General features: G+C 44.9%; 1 protein-coding gene across 1 annotated transcript in view; it reads right to left on the reverse strand.

The window, feature by feature from the left end:
- The window catches only part of SLC25A38 (solute carrier family 25 member 38), a 547,641-nt gene that overhangs the window by 464,973 nt on the left and 67,642 nt on the right, over positions 1 to 15,026 (reverse strand). The gene's annotated exons all lie outside the window — the stretch shown is intronic.

The following is a 15,026-nucleotide window of genomic DNA, read 5'->3' on the forward strand; positions in this document are numbered from 1 at the left end:
TTCCACTTTCAGTTTCCAGTGTACACATGCACAACACACTGTCCATCCCAGGGCACAGGTAGCATGCTCAGTGGTTTATCCATGTCCAGATTTCCTCTCAATGGTGGACAAAGGTAAGATTTCACACAATGGTCCTCATTACGAGGTCAGCGGTATTCTGCTGGTGCGACCGGCGGCTTGCTGCCGACCTCGTAACACTGTTCTGCTGATTCTCTTCCCGGTGCCACTGGGACATTACAATTCCCATCGGATTGGGCAGTGAGGCGGCGGAATCCGTAAGTCCCCATTCCCATAGAGTCCCGCAGGACTCTATCGGAATGGGTTCACGGAACCACTGGCACCGTTTTTAACGGTGCTGGTGCTTCTGTGAAAACTCTGCGAGCGCAGGCCGTTACGCCCGGCAGGTCAGCCCTGACGGGCGTAATGGCCCCCGCCCGCAGAGTCAGAGTGTGGTGGTCCAGAAAGGGTGCCGGTACGCTGCTACCGCACCCTTATTTCCAAACCGCCACACTTGTAATGAGGTCCAATGTCTCAAATATCTAGTAATGTTTTATTATTCTCATGATTTTAAGCTCAAATTACTTTATGTGTGCTCAATAAACTGATTTTAGGTCTAACTGTGGTATAAAGTACTAATGTAAGTTTTGGATTATTGATCATTAAGCGTTATGTATCTATATCTATTTTAAGATTATGAAAACGGGATTATCAATTTTGTTAATTACATTGATCTTAGAGTTCAGCTGTCTATTGGTGATTTGTTCCAACCATTTGTCTATGATTGTGATGGTATATTTCTACTAGGTTAGACTGCTGTTTTAAATGTGGATTCTTATGCACTTTATAATTAGGCTTAAGTAATATTATTTGATACCTACATATGCGTTTATTACTTATGTGATTACAGGGAAAGCGCAATACGTATATGTATTTGTGTATTTCATACTGCCCCATGTTGATCTATGCTACTGTGGGAAATTTGCAATATGAATTTGTGCATTTCTCATGTCCTTTTATGGCTTTTTGCCAAAATAAAGTTTACATAGTGGTGATGAAATATCCAGGATCATGCACAGATCAATAGATGGTAGGAACTTGTTGCAGCAGTTGTAAGGCAATAAAGATATATTTCTTTCCAGCCCTGAAAGACTACATAGTAAAGAGAAGCAGGTGTATGGTTCAACAATGATGCCAACAATTGGTTCATTTCTTTGAAATGTAAACCTTCTACTGGATCTGAACCACCACATACCACGCTCTCCCTCAGAGCCTATATAGTGAACTACAATAACACAGGAGGCAGCATGGTTCCCATTGTCATATGCAAAGCTTGGTACTTGGCGATTAGTTTTCAAACGAATAACTTGTACATCAACTGGTGGCCTATGATCTCATAAAGCAGTCACCATTATTGCGTGAAAAACATTTATAAACCTTCAATGAATAGCATCATTATCCTATTGTACATTAATGCAAAGGTACTGACACCAAATCCTAACACCAGATCAGAGGCGTATAGCTTTAGAAAGACTATAATAATGAGCCTAGAAAAGAAGTCACCACTAATCGACCTCAAGGGGGATGTAACCCGATCCCAAGTAAAATGTTATGTTATCCTTTTCTTACATGGCAGTAGGGTACATGTTATGGTAGTGCATGCTTCAACGAGGAAACACTTTATTTTTTTAGCTTTTTAGCAGGGCAATCAACAAAGAAGCAGGGTTTAGAGGAGGCATTCCTTCTTTTAAAAAAGTAATCAGTTACAAACATGTCCTCTTGTCTGTCTCCTATGTCTGACTTACATCAGAGAGATATAGGCCCATAAGATTCACATTCCGTTTCTTTCTCTTCTTTTGGTAGGACTATTATTCTTGCGCAGGTGAGAGATTCAGGAGCTGCCCCTTCCTCAAGTATCTGGTTATAAAGCTTACTCAAGAACGGCGCTAGGCACACCAGTGCCTTTTATAGAATGACTAAATCCATCCGCTCCAGGGACTGAACCTGCCTTCACCTTGCCAATTGCCACAGGATTTACTTACGGTCAATCTGAGCGTGTAGAACGTCCCTTTCCCAGTCTGTCCGGGTGGGTGAGTTTCTCTAGTCCAGTGGTCTTCAAACTTTTTAGGACTGGCACCACTCCGAGCAAAATGTGGGCAGGCCACGCCCCCCCAAAAATGCCAAATGGACAATAAGTCCAAATGGCTATGAACTATTGCGTGCAGTCACTGCACCCTACTCCTAGTATAGTCCCAGGGCTCCCCCACATGCTCCCATCACAGTCTCTGGCCTCCCTCATCCCACTCCTAACCCAGTCCCTCAGCTCTCCCCATCCCACCACAAACCCTGGGCTCTCCAAACCCTCCTCCCAGCACAGTCCCAGGGCTAGTGGTGGCTGCTGAATTTTTTAAGTTGAGGGGCATAACTATTACCACAGATATGCCATAGCGGCCAAGCACAGCGAGGGAGCCCAAAACAATCAAGGGGGGTTCCCAGGATATTTCCCCCCATGAATTATTTTAATAGTGGGTTACTATGTGGCATTTTAGAGCATACCTTTAAAAAAAATGGGTAAAAAGCCAAACAGTTTGCAACTGGCGCTGGGGGTGCACAGGGTGCAGGCATGATATTTTTTACTGGACATCTATTATAGATGTCCAGTAAAATGATACCATCCCTTTCCCCTGGGCCCCACAGTGCCTAACACAATCAACATGATTATGTGTGTATGCAAGGCGCTGGGGGGCGAAGGGGGAAAGCATGGTATTTTTGACTGGACATCTATGATAGATAGAAATCTAGTAAAGAAAATACCCTCCCTGTCCAAGGAGAGCTGATCTTGGCAGGTGGGTAGGGGGATTGTGCAACAAAGGCAATTTTAAAATGCCTTTGTTGTACAACCCTCCTTCCCACTCTTCCCCCTCCCACTCGCCAAAATCAATTCAACGGACCAAAACAAACACACACATTCACACAGCAATCACTCCATCATTCACACGAGCACCCATCACCATACACTCACTCATAACACATACAAGCATCCATAGACATATGTAAATAGAAAATAAATTAACATAACATACCTTCTGCAGGGGCCTGAGCGTGGGTGCTGAAATGCCCCGCTCCAGGCTGCTTTGTCCGTATGTGCGAGGAGGCACAGGAGCGCCCCCTCGCACATACAGACATGTAGTGCACCAGCAAGCATTTACAATGAGCTATGCAAGGCTGGTGAAGCAAAACACCCCCAGCCTTGCATTACTCAGTGAGCATGTGCGGATGGGGAACTGAACTGTCAGAGGGAAACAGCGTTTCCCTTTGACAGTTCAGCCAGCCCAGGAGCACTCCCTCAGCTGGAAAAGGCAGCTGAGGGAGTGCTCAGTGTTTCACTGGGCTGGCTCCTCGGCTACTCCATAATGGATGAGAGGGCCACTAGGTGGACGCCCCATCGGCCATTATGGATGAGCCACCAGACTCGGACTGGCCCAGAGGGCAATGCCCCGCCCAAAAATGCAAAATGCTACTGTGGACCAGTCAAAATGGGCCACTTTTTTTGGCCAATGTGGGCGAGTTTGATGAGTTTCTTCACTATGCAGCTTGTAGTTTTGACCATTGTTGCTGAATAAATATTCTTAAAATATCAGAATTTGCTTACATTTTACCAAAATTACCCCTTTGGGTACTATTCAAACAGTATGTGACTAAAGGAATGAATATACATTTGCAATTGTGGGCCGGTTTTTAATTGGTGCCGGAGACAGTTTTATGCTCTAGTCCGACCATGTGAGCCGCCCCTGCCCATTTTCTCAAACCTAAAAAATAAATAAAGTTTCTTTTTTTTTTTTTTTTTTTTACATTTGATGCTGGGTTCTCGCGCCAATCTCGGATGCACCCCACAGTTTGAAGACCTCTGCTCTAGTCTAAAAATTCCAACGTCTTCCTGGTTGCAGTCTTCCCTTCGCTCTTATATTATGTGTTGTAAAAGCGGCTAAATCATTCAGCTGTTTCAAAACGGCCGTGTGAAGGTTTTTGCATTTTCATTTTTAATGTTATGCAAGATTCTATATGCTCTCAAGAGTTCTGAGTCTTACTGCTAGTAGGTTATGGGCTTTACCGCTGCTCTCACAGAATTGAGGTATCTCAATTGGCCAAGGGACTTTTCTGTCCAAAGGCAAGACCTGCAGGATTTTATCTTTATCCCATATGCTCCCTCCTAGTAGTCTCTCCAGGTTCTGAATATTCCTCTAAATTTAGATTCTAGCAGGGTTCTTCCCTTTACTTGCTCAACACATCCTCTATCAATTGACCCCCAAGTGTCACCTTGGCTGCCCCCTGTATTGCATAGGGTGATATATCCCTTGTGTTGTTAATATCCAAGAATGTTTTGATCTCTTCCAACATTCTTTCTGGAAGAGGGTATCTTTGATTAAACATTTTTTGCAGATCCACCACTTTTCATGTTTGGTCTGTGGCCCCAGTTCTAGAGATGCCCAAGGCATGTCATGATCGGAACAACCCACTATTCAAATGTTGTGTACCTGACCGCCTCGATTGATAGGTAATTGAGGAGAGTATACGTTTTATTTGACTGTGAGAAAAAGTTGTGTTGGCATTGTCTCAGGTTAGCGTCTCTCCATGCATCTATCAAATAGTATGTTTGCAACAAGTAAGTCATTCTATCATCTTCCCTGTCTTTATTTCTCTCATCTCCTTCTCTCAGGGAAAATCAATCCTTCCACAGGTCTGCCACTATATTGAAATCTTGGCCACATATTAGTGTGCGCTCCTTATACCTCGCAAGTCTAACGCATCTGTGCAAAAACCTGCTTGATTCCGATTTAGGGCTGTTACAAATTATAATATCACGTTACTTCTCTCCATGGGGGAGCCTTTCCCTCTGAGGCTAGGGAGGTGAGGCTGCTACCAGATATTACCCCTAGAGGTGATAAAAAGCAGGAGAACCTCATGGGGATGGTGACTCCTGTTCCATGGTGGAACTCCCTAACCCTCTTACCTTGAGTACCCAAAATCCTTAAGGTCTGGAAGAAAAGGTGCTAATGGTACCACTGTATAGTATTGTGACACTCCTCCCTTTCTTCCTATAAAACCTAATTCATTTTCTTATGGAAATACTGTGAAGAAGAAGATTACAGGAGTTATGCAAACTATTCTTTCATGTGACTTCCAAAGTACTGAAAAGAGGTGGGCCGAGGTAGCCTGAAGAGTACATCATTCATACAGACAAGGGACTTTGACACTGTGCTGGCGTGGGCTCAGCTACCAACCATAAAAATAGAGAAAGGGCTGCCTGAAAGGGAACCAGGGAAACCAGAGAGAAGCCAGTGTGAAGACGCACTGCGTAAAGTTCAAACCCGACAACTAAGACACGAGACGGAGAAGCCTCAGTCGAGAGGACATGTCTAGAAGGTTGGAGGAAGCCTAAGGAACTAGAAGGAGGCCCGACCAATGAAGAAGAGGATCCGGCTAACGGTGGTGTGACCTCAGCGAGGTGGACCGGTTGGTCCTTTAACAGCGCTGATACCGGCGAATGGAGACCCTGCAGAACCGAAGTGGGGCCAAGAGAAGCAAGGAAAGAGTGGTAACGACTGCCGCTGGAGGTTTCAGGTCTCCCGCTTCCACTGGCGTCTGTGTCGTAAAACGGCCCCCAGGTCCACCAGAGTACTTCCGTGGTCACGCCACCACATCTGACGGTCCTACAAGCTCCATCCTGACGGCAACTTTTCTGCTGTTCGGGTTGCTGGGTATCTGGTATCTTGCTCTAGCATTCTCTGCTTCTCGGATTGCTGTGGGCTCCGCGGCTCCACTCTGCTTTGCCCCTCCAAGGCGTAGCTATGTCAGAGGGCTTCCCCTGTGAATGGCTCCCTCGCCTCTGATCCACTTGTGCTTCTTACATACAAGTTCTTAAAGGGATATTACCTTTTCCTTATGGCGTCCTGGTTGATCCAGCATTGCCTGGAGCCAAACAAAAAGGGGGGCACGTTATTTATTACTGGAGGCAGTCCCATATATGCAGATACGGTGCTTGCATAGGGAGTTCCATGTGGGAATGAGAGTCACTCCCAGTGGGGTCCCACTTGCCTGGGCCCACATGGAGTGTCTTGCGGTGCGGGCTCACCTTTCTAGCCTCAAAGGTGGTGCCCTCCACCCGCCCCACCCCCCTAGGGAAAAGGGGCAAATACTCTTGATTCATCACACAGGGTAAACCAGAAAATCCTTCAGAGGAATCAGACACGGCTCATAGATGTTCACTACAGAGCTCCAACGGGCTCCCTTTTCAATCTGTTCACTTTCAAACATTCCATCCGTTTCAGGGCACACTTAAGTTTCAGGATTCAATGCACCTTCAGGGTTTCCTTAACTTTCATGCTTAGAGACTTCTTTCTCAACCTCGCAAAGGGTCAGTCACGTTCAGGGCTAGTTCAGCCTGTCAGTAGGTATCCTAGTTTCTGGGGTTCAGAGACATTTACCTTTCTCCTCAGACTCTCAGCAAGTGGTCCTGCTTCAGGATTTCAGTGGCTATTTCTTCAGCCGCCAAGTATACAGTCCAGCTCCAAAGAGAGCAATTCCTCCTCTGGCTTCACACCCTATGTACCCTCCAAGAGGAAGAAACCTTACGCTCCACTCTTCTCCCTCCAATCTCTATTGGTTCTCAGTTCTCAGAGGCAGAACATAAAGTGGATCAATATTGGGTCAAGCATCATAGACTTCATATACGTCTGATAAAATCTTTCCAGGACTTTGTTGGGCTTTGACATGCTTTAACATCTTCCTGGTTTCACCTTCCAGAAGTTTCCTTTTCGGACTTTCACCTTTTGAGGTTCCCGATAGCCATCGCTTTCTTTTTCTTTTTTTTTAAACAACTTTATTTAAAGTCAGTTGCAACAGCTTATTTACAGAGCTTGTGATAAGACAATGAGACAATGTTGAGGTTGTTTCATAATTACCACTCCTGCGCCCATTCCCCTTCATGTCCCTCTAATCAGTCTGCGGCTCGGGTCTCTCCTCCTCTAGGAACGTAGGGTCAGCTCCACCAGCTTCGGTATAAAGGTGAATGCCGGGAGTTCACGGTCGTATTCCAACACAGGGACCAACAGTCTGAAGTGACGCAGAGTTCCCTCCTTCGCAACTGTGACCTTTTCTGCTACTAAGATGTCCCAGACTTTTAACCACCAAAGCTGCAATATAGAGGGCCCTCACGCGACTTCCACTTCCGGGCTACAGTGATTTTCGCTGACAGGAGAAGCTGGGTTACCAGTTTCACCGTTAGTCCTTTTCTTGGCTTGCTTGACATCTTGGCTTTGGCTCCTTGTTTACCAGAACACACTGTTCCTAGAGGAAGAATTATTTATGCCCAATCAGTATGACGTTATTTCTATTCTGCCCCTATCCTGTTGCCAGATGCTCCTGGCAGGGCGGGGGCTGCTTCTTGGCCAGATGACTGCTTTGTGGTGGGACTTACAAAGGATCAGGTATTCTTTGTATCCTAATTCACCAAGGAGCCCCAAGAATCATTGCTGGCATTAATTATGGGTTCTATTTTCTCCCTTTGAAATTGCCTCCTCCAGAATAGGTCACCTCCCTCATTCAAACCACTTACCCAAGATCTGGAAACTGGCTTGCCAAAGGATGCTTCTTCAAACCCCTTTTCTTTTGGCTTCTGCACCTCTGAAGGGGCTTCGTGGAGAGGAGAACCCTGTCCAATTATAGGATTTTATTTCTTGAGGATTCTTATCATCCAAGCAGACATATGCAAACACTGCTTCTATCGCAGGCTATTTCTTCAACCTCTTAACAGGGTTTGGCTTTGGGCTTTCCCTGGACTCCTGAAACCGGCTATCCTGTGTGGACTTCACCTGATTGTGTCTTTCTTTCCTTGGTTTATTCATCAATCTGGAAATTCAGTTCCAAGGATAAAAGCGCACATGTAAATTGGGCAAATTGGGTTGCTTATCATCCACACCTTCTCTGGGCTAAGGCTTCCTATCACCATAAACGCACAGAATCCTACCAATAACCTATATGTTCATCCTCTTTACTGAGACACACACCCAAACATACACCAACAGACACACACACTTATTACTGCGCTTGCTCCCCAGCCTAACCACACCTGGATATTCTTTTGGCTAAATGTAGACAGAATCTATCAATTCAACTACCCGAGTATTGACTTGGTTGGAGCATTTACAATTTGGCATTACAGGATTTGAGAAAGTGCATTGCTGTAGCCTGTGGGAGAGGATTTGGTGATTTGTTTCATATGGCACCTCTCTCATGTCGAATCGTTCATTTTAATATGAAGGAGAATAGGATTCGTCCACAATTTCTGGATCGTCCGAGTAAGGGTGGCAGGTACTCCTCCAGCAGATGCCCACTGGTTATTCCACTTTATTTCTTTGGACCATTCAAAGAGTTATGGTCTGGCTCTCTGCAACCAAACAACCTTGATCAACTGGTTGGTCTCTCTTCCTTGAGACTCCCACTGGTTTCAGGCTATTTATTTTAATGTCCAGCAAGGGGCAAACTCCAGTTGGATTTGCAGCCTATAATGCTAGCTGCATATTGTCGGGTATCGCTCTTCGGACCAGTTTACGGCACATGGTACTATGGAAATTGTGGATGCTCCCCATGCTGGTAATTCTGCAATAAAGAGGCAGGAAATTAGGGCGTGCCGACACAATTACATCTCACGTTTGAAATAGGGCTTCAATTATTCATTTTCTGCCATTAATGTTCATTCTTCTTACTTCTGTATTGTCTCTTTGAAAGCTTGTATTTAATTGGTCAACATCAGCCTGTTGACTCCGACTGATCAGAAGACCTTTGAAGAACAAATGATCTACCATTTCCCATCCGTTGTTGTCACTTGGTATAAACAACATGGGGAGTCTGGAGGAGAAATACTCAGCAGCCGGCTGGCCACTCATTACAATCCATGTATCCTTCATGCAAATTGTGGTGACATAATGCTTTAAAGGAGTAATGGGGTGCACATGTAGATTAACAGCTTCTCTTCTTGGGCAATGGAGGCCCCTTTTCAAAGTCCCCTACAGTGCTCCATATGCAAATGAAAACCTGATTTGATCGGACTGAAGAAAAGAAAAAAGAAAAAGACAGAGCTTGAACCAACTACTGTTGTAATTACTCAAGTAAATGCATTTGTTTTAATGACATCCAGAAGGAGGAAAAGCGGAGTTGCCCCATGAGAGATTAGGACCCGTAATCAGTAGACAATACAGATTTCTGCAGCAGCGTTCAATGCATCGAACTTCCTTAATGCTACTAAACAAAAAGCTGTGCAGGTTACGTACAGATCCCATTAGTAGGCCATCAACCAACGGGGCTTGAGGATACCTGAACATGTATGTATCTCATGGTTAATATCAATATACAGAGAAGTGTAGCAAATACTACCCAAACCACAATGTACCCTTACTGAGACATGCAGGTTTCATGCATTAGAGTCTGCCTGACACCTTTGCACAGTTCACCCCCACCTCAACGACACCCCTTTCTCCCAATAGATTGATTGCTTTTGCAACACCATACGCTCTGCTTAGTCTCGGTCTTTGCTGCAAGATCATGACTGAATTATAAAGTACATGTATAGTTGTGTTGATAGTGATGGAAGGAAAGGATCACCAGCCTGCAATTTAAATGAATATTTTCCTATTTGCTGTAACTCTATACACTGTTAGTGGGGCATGGTAGAGAGTGGTGGAAATAGGCGAGGACTGCATCGGCATACAACTATAGAGTACAGGTATTTCAGGATAAATTCAAGAGGGGATTGAGGATGGACGAGCAAGGGAGTGTCCAGTGAACAGGAGAAATGGTGCAGCAGCAGTCCAGGAAATTACCTATTTCGTTCTGAATATATAATATAGACATAATGTGAGAGAAAGAACAGAGCTAGGGACAGCATAAGGTGCCTGGATAGGTCATATTCCAGTCAGAAGGCCCATTAGGTCCAACACCTGAGCTGAGCAATGTATACAACTGCAAATACATGTTCCAATACCACCAAGAAAGACCAGCAAGTTGTGGGTATGTTGCAGAGATCTATATGCAACGCACAATACATTGGTTCAAAGACCAGATAGTTCAGTGGGTTGAGCCACTGCTGGACACATCAGTATGTTATCTGTTTTTCCGGGTTTATGCTTTCTGGGGGGGTTGCAAGGCCTTGGTGTTCCTGTCCTTTCACAGAAGTGAGGCCCTGGGATGATCTTGAAAGGTGGAGCCTAAAGTGGATGAAGTCAGCCATCTCAGACTTCATACTCCTGCTGGTGGAATCTATCCAGGACTTTGTTTGGCTTTAAACATTATTTTACATACAAACCCTTCAAATTCCCCAAGACGCCTCAGAGTTTGACCTGTTCAGGTCCTGATTCCCATTAGAGTCTCAACAACTCTATTCCAGCTACAGTCCCTGCTTGGTTCCCAGAAGACACTTTTCTCCGACAGCAAGTTTGAAGTTGTTTCATTGCTAAACATCTCCCATTTTCTGATGTTACCGGCAGTGGGAAAATGGTTTCTTTACCAGTGGAGAGGTTGATGGTTGGACTTAAAAAAGGGACACAATTATTTTTGCTCTTTTTTGTGAAGGTTGCTTCCCATTATAGGTTCCCTTTTGTTCCTTTAAAATGTACTTTTCCCGGAATTGGCTAACACCATAGACCATCTCTATTAGATCGAGAAATTGGTTTGTGACGAGATGCTTAATCACATCAGCAAAACCTCCTTTCTCATGAGCAAGCCTAATACGAGTGTGCCTATTAAGAGAATTGAGGACCCTGGTGATTATTTGTCCAGGAGGCCTTCGACATACTGGCTTTGAGACCAAGGAACTAAGGTCTCTTCAAAATGTTCCATGTTGGTGTTATCGGAGCACTTAAGAGGATGCAGGCACTATTTTTCGCTACATCCCACCAGGTCCTCCTCCTTTGCTTCAATGCCTATGGGTAGGCTCTGCATTTTTTCATCCCCCTTAGAGGAGGTTGCAGTATCTCCACTGAGAACACTGTCCTCAACTTCATCCATTATATTGCCGGGGCGATCTAGCCGACCCAAGGGAGTTCTACTTTGCAAGCCAGAATGTCCATTTTAGCAAGGATACGGTTTATGCTAAACTCACCCTTAACAACACCACTGATTTCAGTGTCCTTTGGCAGCATGCATTTGCTACTGACGCCCCATGCACCTGCAAGGCAGAGTGTGATTTTGGATTTCCCCATTGGTACCTTATGCACCTAATGGGATTACAGGTTGATCCCATGCAACACTTGAAGTAAGAAGCCCTGACCACTCAGAGCAAGGAAGATGTTCCCCAAAAGTGATCCAACTGCAGTCTGAGAAATGGACAAGGGATAGCACATTATCCTGAGCTCAGTCGAGCAGTCAATAACACAAGGCTCTGCAGAGCTCCCTGGTTGAGCCAGCACCAGAGTCTGGGCCATACACCTCCTCCACACGTATGCACAGCAGATACAGCAAGAAAGGGTGGGTCTGGATGCCCGGCTAGAGTCGCTCCTCAGGCCTTTCAAGTCAGTGACCTCAGGTCCACCCTGCAGAGCACTTGGCTAGGGCCTTTCTATTAGAGGCCACCAGTGAGAAGAAGAACCAGACTTGCGCAGAGCTCAGGTCAGCTCTTCGCCAACAAAACTGCCTGCAGCTAGAACCGAAAGCCTAGCGCCTCAGCTACGATAGCTACTACTGCAGGGTTACTGCTGGCCCATGTCACCAGCAGGCTACAATGGATGCCAACTCCAGAAGCCATCCTGTGCATTCCACCCGAGGCACTACACTTTCAGAGGCTGCCGGAGAGGAATGGTAGAATATATGAGAACTAGGTTTATTCCCTGTTGGGGATTATGGAGCCTTTTTTTTAGTGGAGCCATCTTGCTCCAGGCTCATTAGTCCCTCCCCAAACACCCGTTTTGAGTCGTAGGTGAAAAGACTATGCATGTTGTGTAAATGGATGTGGAATGAATAGCAGGTTTTTGTTTAAGTGGAATGAAATGGAGCCTGAGTTTCAAAGAAAAATACTACATGGGTAACGTACTAATGAAAACTCAGATGCTCTTCTCAAAGAGGGTTAAACAGGCAGTAAGCTTTATACAAATATAAACATATATGTGACAATAAATCCTGTACTTGCAGTAAGTACAAAATTCAGTTAATTTAATGAGCAAGTTAAAGTCAATGCCAAGTGCACATTTTAACAGTTGAAGTGTTGCATGGGTTAGGTTGTACCCTCATAAGCCTCATGAGGTTCGGATACCAACAAATTAGGTGTAACGGGATGCATGGAACTTACGGTATCTACTATGGGAATGGCCCCTGATAACGCTTTATTAGAAAAAAATATGTGAGCTGTGGCGTGTCGGAAGAAAGAGTCTAACACATTAAGGGCATTAAGAACTCTAATGAAATTATATGAGAAGGCCTAACTTTCCCTATTTCTAAAGGGATCAACCTGCATATCTATTTTTAAAAATGTCTTTTGATTGAATTTTCATAAAATAAAATAAAAACACACCATGAGCAGACAACATTAACCTGCATATCATTTTGCATAAGCCCAAATCCCCACTGCACCACCAAGGACAATACACATTTAGACTCCACTCCCACTGCATTCTCTCCCTTCCCCCACTTGATCCAATGCAAATCCTAAAGCATACCACTTCTCAGTAGCCCCTCCCACCACCTGCACTTCTGCTTCACACCTACCCAACCTATCTGTCCACACATAATCCTTATTGACTAGTTCATGGGGGCTTCAAGTCCAGGATGGAAGCCAGTTCATTCAACAATTGCCCCCAATCGAATTCCACATGGTTTTCCCCCTCAGGGTCTCCCAGTATTCTCAAATATTCGACTTCTGCTAAGCCCCATCGGTGCACATACTGTAGTCATTGCCTGAGCAATGGGCCGCCCACCCCTTTCCATGAGATTGCGATCTGCCGTTTGGCTAAAACTAACATTCCCGCTATTTTGTTGCACATTTTATGCCTCTTTTTCCCTGGTAGGAGTCTCCACAGGCAGACAGTGTGAGTGCGCTCATAATTGCTTCCCAATAGTGTACTAAGGCGTCCCACCAACTCCTCCTAGAACCCCGAGATCACTGCACAGTGCCAGACCATGTGCCAAAAACCTGCATGGCCTGCCCTACAGCGCAGACATTCATGCAGCACGGAATAGTTTATCAAGTGTAATTCCTCCCACATCTTCACCCACGTTTTATCTACAATCATCAGAACCTATATCCCTTTCCCACTTAACATTCACTGCTAACTCCCCAACCTTCTGCACGGGTTATAAAGCTGTATAAAATCCTGGAGATCCTTCCCCTAGTGCCAGCAACGTTTGTACCATGGGGCTCGCCTCCGGTTCTTCCGCAATACACTCGCAGAGTGTTGCTAACCTCTGCACCACTCTCGCATATGTAAGAAAGTGGTCCCTCGCCACCTTGTATGTCGGTCTCTATTCGTCAAATGTCAACAGCTTCCCTCCCACAACGAGATCTCCCCAATGTCGCGCAGTGGTTCTCCTTCAGGGCTGACAGCCCTACACTTCTCAGTGCATTTTGATCGTGGTGTCAAATCCTATAGATATATCTGCCTAATAAAGACCCATGAATCTCAGTCCCCCCCCCCCAACAGCTTTTTTCACACTGCCCGTACCACCTTGAAGACATTTGTGTCCCCTTTACCGCCCACAGGCTTCCACAGGAGTTCTATACCCAGTCTACAGTCCGGGACCCCCCCCCCCCATAGCAAACTGGCAATCACGCCCCACAGTGCCAGGTCCCATTGAGCTGCTGATTGTAGTTGTGCCGCATAAAATATAACTGAAAATACGGCATGTTCAGACCCCCTTCCTCTAGCGTTCGCATGGCTACTCTGCACCACACCGCATTCCACAACAGCTGCCCTAGTGTCTTATCCAGCATTGTGAAGAAGATCTTTATAATATAGGGGATATTAGTGAAAAAGTACAACAATCTAGGGAGCACCATCCTCTTACACAGAGCCACCCTCCCCATTAACGAAAGAGGTAACTTCTTCCAGAAATGTACCTCCTATCCACGAGAGCACATGACCTGTATTGTCAGCCCTCCAGATAAGGTGCATATCGGGCCTTTTTTACACACAGAAATCTTGTCAATCATACAGCTTACAGAGGCTATTTATAGCAGCACTCCCATAAATCATGGAGTTCACTAGTGACAGCCTGGCCAGCCAGAGGCTTACAAATCCACTTTTCACTTTAGAAATCCACACAGTTCTTTGAAAGAAGCAACTGGAATGAGTCCGCCTCTCTTAATAATTCTATCAAGGGAATTTGTGTTTTGTTCACTTTGTTCAACTGCCTGCATTTTGAAGGTTACAGTGTTATTAAAGCATTTTGAATCATGAACCTGCTTTTCATATTGCTTTAGGACACATCTAGTACTGTGTAAAAATGAAAATTGCCTTAAACTAGCCCTGCATTTTTGCATCATTTCCCTCTGTTTTTTTCTTTTTAAATTTATTGGTAAAGTAGTGACAGCGTACAACATAATTACATTAGTATAAGTGTATACAGTATCACAGCATATCAATTATACTTAAGTACTAAACATTCTCCAACGTGTTATGTGGATTTAAGGCATACAACATAAATGTTCAATGTATTTGTTCAAGTTGTGAAATAAGAAGTCTATGCACCAGTTTACTTCACAGGCTCGGGCAGCGGATTAATGATAGTGGTACGGGTACCTCAAATATTTTAGACTGGGCTATAGGGCCAACGGTCTTTACATCTGTTTACTTCACAGGAGCAAGCGGCCAACTTTACAATGGTAATACAGATCAACACCTCTGCATCTGGTTTAGTTCCTATTAAAGATCAGTCTCTGATATGCGATAATAGAGTTTTCTTGCTGCTTCATCACTGGGGATGCAAGTCAGGGGTATTCATCAGTTCAGTCAACATTTGTCCCCAATCCATACTACTATCCGCCT

The sequence above is a fragment of the Ambystoma mexicanum genome, chromosome 3q (genome assembly GCF_040938575.1).
Source record: "Ambystoma mexicanum isolate Mex_15411 chromosome 3q, UKY_AmexF1_1, whole genome shotgun sequence".
NCBI classification, from domain to species: Eukaryota; Metazoa; Chordata; class Amphibia; order Caudata; family Ambystomatidae; genus Ambystoma; species Ambystoma mexicanum.